The 5,990-nt window shown below is 36.4% G+C and overlaps 1 protein-coding gene across 2 annotated transcripts in view; it reads left to right on the top strand.

Annotated features, from left to right (window-relative positions):
• LOC148951004 (serine/threonine-protein kinase 32A) overlaps window positions 1–5,990 on the top strand; it is a 368,633-nt gene continuing 362,643 nt past the window's right edge. For both annotated transcript variants that reach the window (XR_016141888.1, XR_016141889.1), the window contains exon 1: window positions 1–57. The gene's annotated coding sequence lies outside the window, so the exon portion shown is untranslated. The remainder of the gene's footprint in view (window positions 58–5,990) is intronic.

A 5,990-nucleotide genomic window follows, 5' to 3' on the forward strand; every position in this document is an offset into this window, starting at 1 on the left:
GACTGCTTTTCGGATCATCTACTATTGAAAATATTCCAGTTCTGATGCCTGAAATATGTATGTTTCGTATAGTATACGTACTGAGGTGTTTTTTTTAAGTTTTCTACCCTATTTCTCTCATTTTGCTCTCATCTAACTATAAATTATTAAAGACCAGTAGCCTAGCCTACAGTTTCAGTCAGCATAGATCACAGTAGTAGCTTAGAACAAAAGTTGATCATGTAGCTCAGTGGTTTTCAAACTGTGATACACGTACCCCTGGGGGTACACAAATTTTTTAGGGGGTATGTGGCCAGCCAAAAAAAAAATAAAACAACACTTTAATTCTAGGACTGGCAATTTTATTCATATTTTAGCTATAGTTTTCTTAGTGCCAGTAGGCTAACTGAGAAGGGGTATCTAAATTTTTGTGTGGGTAAAGAGGGATACACTGTCTAAATAAATTTGAGAACCACTGACATAGCCTATAATAACCTCAGCATATTGAAAACTTTGGGGTAAATTTGCAGTTTTCAGTGTAATTTATCTAGGATGTATATGAATATGTCATGTGTTGCTTTTCTTATGCTGTTTCAAAATTCAATCATTGTTTCTAGGGGATATTATATTTTGAATTCTTAATGGGGCCCCCAAAACATAAAACAGTCCATACCAATAAAAAGTTGAAAAATATATTCCTTTAAAAAACTGTTAATCCTATGTCATTTGCAGCTGATTCAGTAATGGTAATTTTTGTTTTTCCTTAGTCTTAATAGTAAAATGTTAGGGCTATTTTTTAGCACTAAGATCATTCATCCTTCTGCAAAGATTTTTGTTTTTTCAGCTCATCTTTGTTCTTGCAAAAAAAAACCGGAAGAATAGAAAGATAAGCCTGTAAACAAAGATCTGAATATTAGAAGCTACTGTGATAACAGTGGTCAATTATGGCTCTGAAAGTGGAAGCTCCAAAAGACTGAGGAGGATTTTGTTAGATGTTCTCCAGAGGAATTTTCTAGGGATTTGTTGGTACCTATCTGACTGACCATATTTTAAACAGTAAGGTGTGCAAAAAATGTCGTTATATCCTGGTTTCTAGGGCTGTAATGAGATAAAGGTTGAGATGGCCAGGACATGTTCTACAGATTAAAGGTGACAGATTGCAAAATATTTTCTTTTCAGCCTGAAATCTTGGGCCAAACAAAAAGCAGATTGTCCTTGAATGGAATGGGAGAGGTAGTACGAAGGATATAATGGAAATTGGAACTTTTTGGGAGGGTGTAAAGGAAGAGCCTTTGAATAAATTGGGATGGAGGAGGAGCGTGCATAGCTGTGTTGGCCTCGGGCGGCTTGGTGCTGCAGTGAGTTGTTAGTAGTAGTAGTAGTAGTAGTAGTGTATTAAGATAGGACACTGCATAAGGGCTTTGGAGATCTTTGAAACAATGCTTATGCAAGATTTCCTAAGGAGGAGGATTGTTTTCATATGTGTCAGCCTCAAAAGCAAAATTGTTGTAATGAGTTTTCATAAGCTGTTGTAGTAAAAAGTAAATGCTATTGATAAAAAGTTAATTGACCATTAGGTTTATTTAATGGGTGGAGTACATATAAAAACAGGGATTTGGTCCTTAAAAAAGAAAAACTAAACAATTTTAACATATTCTCTGTGTATGTTTGTCTGCTCATAAATGAATTGACTCTAGCAAGGCCATACCCAGGATTTTTTTTTTCTGGAGGGTTTTATCCAAAAAAAAATTTCGGGGGGGGGGGGGGTTCACAAAAAAAACTAAAAACACAAACAAAATTTGTTTATATCCATTTTTGTTATGTTTTTACGAGTCAGAAAAACATTTCGTGGGGGGTTCAAACTCCCCTCTGGCCACGGCCTTGGACGCTAGTTTCCAAGGTTTATCCCTTAAATTATATCAGTTGAACTTCTTTTTTAAAAAGAGCTTTTGCTGCTCCTCTCTTTGTAGTAATATTAGAAAGTCTTCCAATTAAAAATAAACAAAACCAAAAAAAACTTTGAAATAAGAGAGATATGATTTTTTTTTTATTGTTTATCAATGCTCCTTAAAATGATAATAAATTTCTTTTATGTCTATTCTTTTTTTGCGCAAGAATCCGTTTTCAACATGATTTATTTTGAAAGTTTCAAGGGGATGACGGAAAAAGAAAATTCGGACAATGACTCATCAGAAACGAACTAGGTAGTGATCTATTACAATAAAAAGCTGGAGGCAAAAAATTTATCTCCCTTTTATACTCCTCTTGTCCCTCACATCCTACTTTTTCAATAGAATGGTAGGCATGTTGCGCTATTTTGAACCAGAATCACATAACTGTTTTCAGTTCAAATAGTTTAGAGTCAAAGCAGGCCTGTGGGCCTTCTTCACTCCTCCTGGTCCTCCTGCTGCTTACCATTTCTAAGAAAAGATAGGCATGCTCCCAGAGGGATTTTCAAGCTGTATGGCTAAAGGACTAAAACTAGCATGTCGCTTCTCTAATATTAACCCACACCTTATGCCAGTTGTTTAGTAAAAAACAGGCATGCCGCAAGCTTTTCAGACTGAAATAATACGAGAATATTTAAATGACATCACTAGGAAAAAAAATGTGGCAAAGGACCCGTCTAGTGCCTCTATGATCTTCCTTGTGTTTTTTTTTATGAAATGTAGGCAAGTTGCACCTTGTTTGAAGCAGAAGTATATGGGAATTCCCAATTCATATTGTAAAAAAATAAGCACAGCATGTGGCCTCTCCAACATCCCCTGCTATCCCACCCATTTCTAAATTCCCAGCAGAAAGAGAGGTATTTTGCTCCTCGGTTGAATTGAAAATGTGCAATAATATCCAAATGGTATGATAAGAGAACCGGAATGGTTGAGAGACCCCCCTGTGACATCCCAATTTATCCCACCAACTCTTAGCCCAAAGATAGAATTTTTTACTCTTGTTTAAACCAGCATCAGGCAAATATTTGCAATCTGAATAATTAAGGATCCAAGTGGGCATATTCCAATCCAACAATGCTTAACCTTCCATCAGTTTTAAGTAGAGATTTAGGCATGTTGCATCTTGTTTGAACCAAAATCAACAAAATTATTTGAACGAAAATTAAAATCAACGTAATTGATGCAAAATATGGGACTGTGGACCCTCTAGCACCCTTTCCGCATCTACATACCAATGTTTTTGGCAGAAAGGTTGGCATATTATGACTTGTTTGAATTGGAATGATGCAAGAAGCTTTAATCTGCAGTAATGGGGGTAAAAACAGGGCCTGTGTCTTATCCATTATCACCTTCTTAAATCTTTTCAGTTCTCTAGCAGAAGGATAGGTTCTTTTGAACTGGAATTACGCGAGGGTCTTCAAATGGCGGGGTTAGGAAAGTCAAGTAGGCCAAAAGCCCCTCGAATACCGCTGATAACCTTTTAGTATAATGAGAAGCATGTTGCACCGATTTGAACCTGATCTTGCAAGCATTTTAAGCTGTGTGGCTAGAGCACCAAAGTGGGCTATTGCTGCTCTGTTCTCCCTTTTCCTCTTTCCACCCACTTTAGTACGAGGTAAATATTTTGCACCTTGTATGAGGCAAAATTACGCAAGGATTTTCAGTCTGTATTGACAAAGGCACACATTTGGGGCCATAGCCCTATCAAACTCCCCTTCTACTCCCTGCAATACTAACTTTGTTGAGAAATTTAATGCCAACTTTTAGTACATCTTTTATGTAGAAAGATACGCATGATGCATATTTTATAATTAAACATGCCCAGTAATTTTCAAACTGCCTGTTTGAGGTAATAAATGGCCTGATGCCCATAGAAACCTCTCCCCTTGTCATTGCCAGGTTTAAAGCGGGAAATTATGCATTTTGCACCCTCTTTGAAATGGATTTAAACACAGTTGTCATATCTGTAGTATCAGAGGCACAAAGTGTTCCCTTGAATCCCCAAAGACCACCTTCCTTCGACAAATTCTCATCAGAAATGTAGGCAGGCCTTTTTTCACTGATCATCTTCAAAATACAGGGCAATCACCATGTAGAATCACCCCAAAATATAGGGCTAATTAGACATGAGAGTGATGATTTGCAGAGGTGAATTCCTCCCCCCTCCCACCTTCAATGCAATTATAACCCTTGAGACAAGGGGTTTATGGGCAAATGGATACAGCGGCTGCATTTTCAGAGGCATTCACCACTTTTGAATCCCATCTAATTTTTGGGACTAGAGTGTATGCATTTATGTTAAATTTAGTAGTAGTGTACCTGTAGTCAAGGAGGGAAAATCAGGGAGATTCGGGCCATTTTATTTTTCTTTCCAGGCACTAGAAGGCCTCGAAATTTTATTATTGTGGGATTTCTCCTCTATCACAAAGAGCGTCTTTTAAACAAGAATTGTGGAACATGTTCATCTTCTGGGACAGGTGGCTACACACCTGTGCTAATTTCTTTACCTTTTATCTATTTCTAATATATTTAAGGGTGAAGAAATTGTCTTCATGCAAGTGGCTATGCAACAATTATAAATAATATTGCAAGGCAGTGACGTAGTCTTGCAATTTTTAATAAAATAGTTCTATGGCAATCACTGGGTGATAGGCATAGAATCAAAAGTTTTACCATTAAATACGCAGGAAATACTTAACAGGCGAGAACGAAAGAAACAAAAAACATACTCTTGACAATAAGCCCTATCAATTTCAGGGATTGTTTATCAGGGATTGTTAAAAAAAGTGGGTAAATACCAGGGGCAGATCCAGGATTTTTGTTCGGGGGGGAGGTACTAATTTTTGACTCGATTTTCGACTAATTTTACTAATTTTTACTAACGTTTTACTAATTTTCGACAAATTTTCGACTCGGTCAAAAATTTCGGGGGGGGGGTTCAAACCGGGTACCCCCCCTGGATACGGCCTTGGTAAATACGTTGGTAAAGTCAGAAGCAGCAAATGTTAGCACTCCCAATCCCTTTATTAATGTTATAAGCATAAAAACTTGTCATTCTGCTTTGCTGAATTATCTGGTTTTTGAATATTCAGCTTCAAATTTTCCAGCCATGATTCAATTCGTCATTGAAATTCTCTAACATTCTTTGTTTAACAATTTCGTTTGAACAGTGGAAACGTAATTGTTGGAAAACTATTAGGTAATACTTTATTTTGGGTGACGAAAAAAAGCCTATACAGCATACATGATGAACATATCGCAGTATTAAAACAGCAATTTTTGATTATGTTAGGTTTTATGTTTTGGGGTAAAGAAATAAATTAATTGTATATATATGCTGAATTTAAAAACTGTTAACATTGGTTAGTCTCAGGGATATTAACTATTCCCCTCGATATTCCCCCCCTCTCTTAGTTTATAAAAAGAAATATCTCTTTTGACTTTTTAAATAAGAAATCAATAAAAAAAAACACAAAGTCTCCTCCCCTGTATTTTGAAAATGCATTTTGTTCCCAAACCCCTACATTTTCGCCAATTGACAGCCCTGATTGGGTCTCTTGGTATAGAGTGTAAAGTTGGTATTAAGTATGAAGCATATTTGGAGAGTGTTTTTAAGTAGTGTATTATCATTGCTTTTCTTGAAAAAAAAACTACATTACTTTTCTTAATTTTTCGTGAAACATATCACATGTTTAGTTTTGAGGGGCTAGCAGCTGCTGCATCCAGTTGATAGGAAAGAAGGAAAGTCTTTGTTTTTCTTTCAAAGTTGTGTTAAAAAATTTGTTTTCTCCATTTTCATCAATGAAGGCAATCAAATTTTGCTGTAACAGTTTAAATGCTGACCGACGAAGCAACGTCATAGCCTGGAACCTAAAGTGTTTGACGAAAGAAGAGGGCGTGGAAAAAATTGGTGAATTATTGCGGAAATTACATATTCAATGTGAATTCCGGGTCACTGAAAAATTCACTAAAATCAAACTCCACAACTTTAAGGATAAGTTTCCGATTTTGCAAGCAAACTACTTCGCGATCAAGCTTTTAGGGGAAAAGCCTGCATGGATA

This window comes from Artemia sp. Qi Xiang Cuo, chromosome 6, assembly GCF_049724085.1.
Source record: "Artemia sp. Qi Xiang Cuo chromosome 6, ASM4972408v1, whole genome shotgun sequence".
Lineage (NCBI taxonomy): Eukaryota > Metazoa > Arthropoda > Branchiopoda > Anostraca > Artemiidae > Artemia > Artemia sp. Qi Xiang Cuo.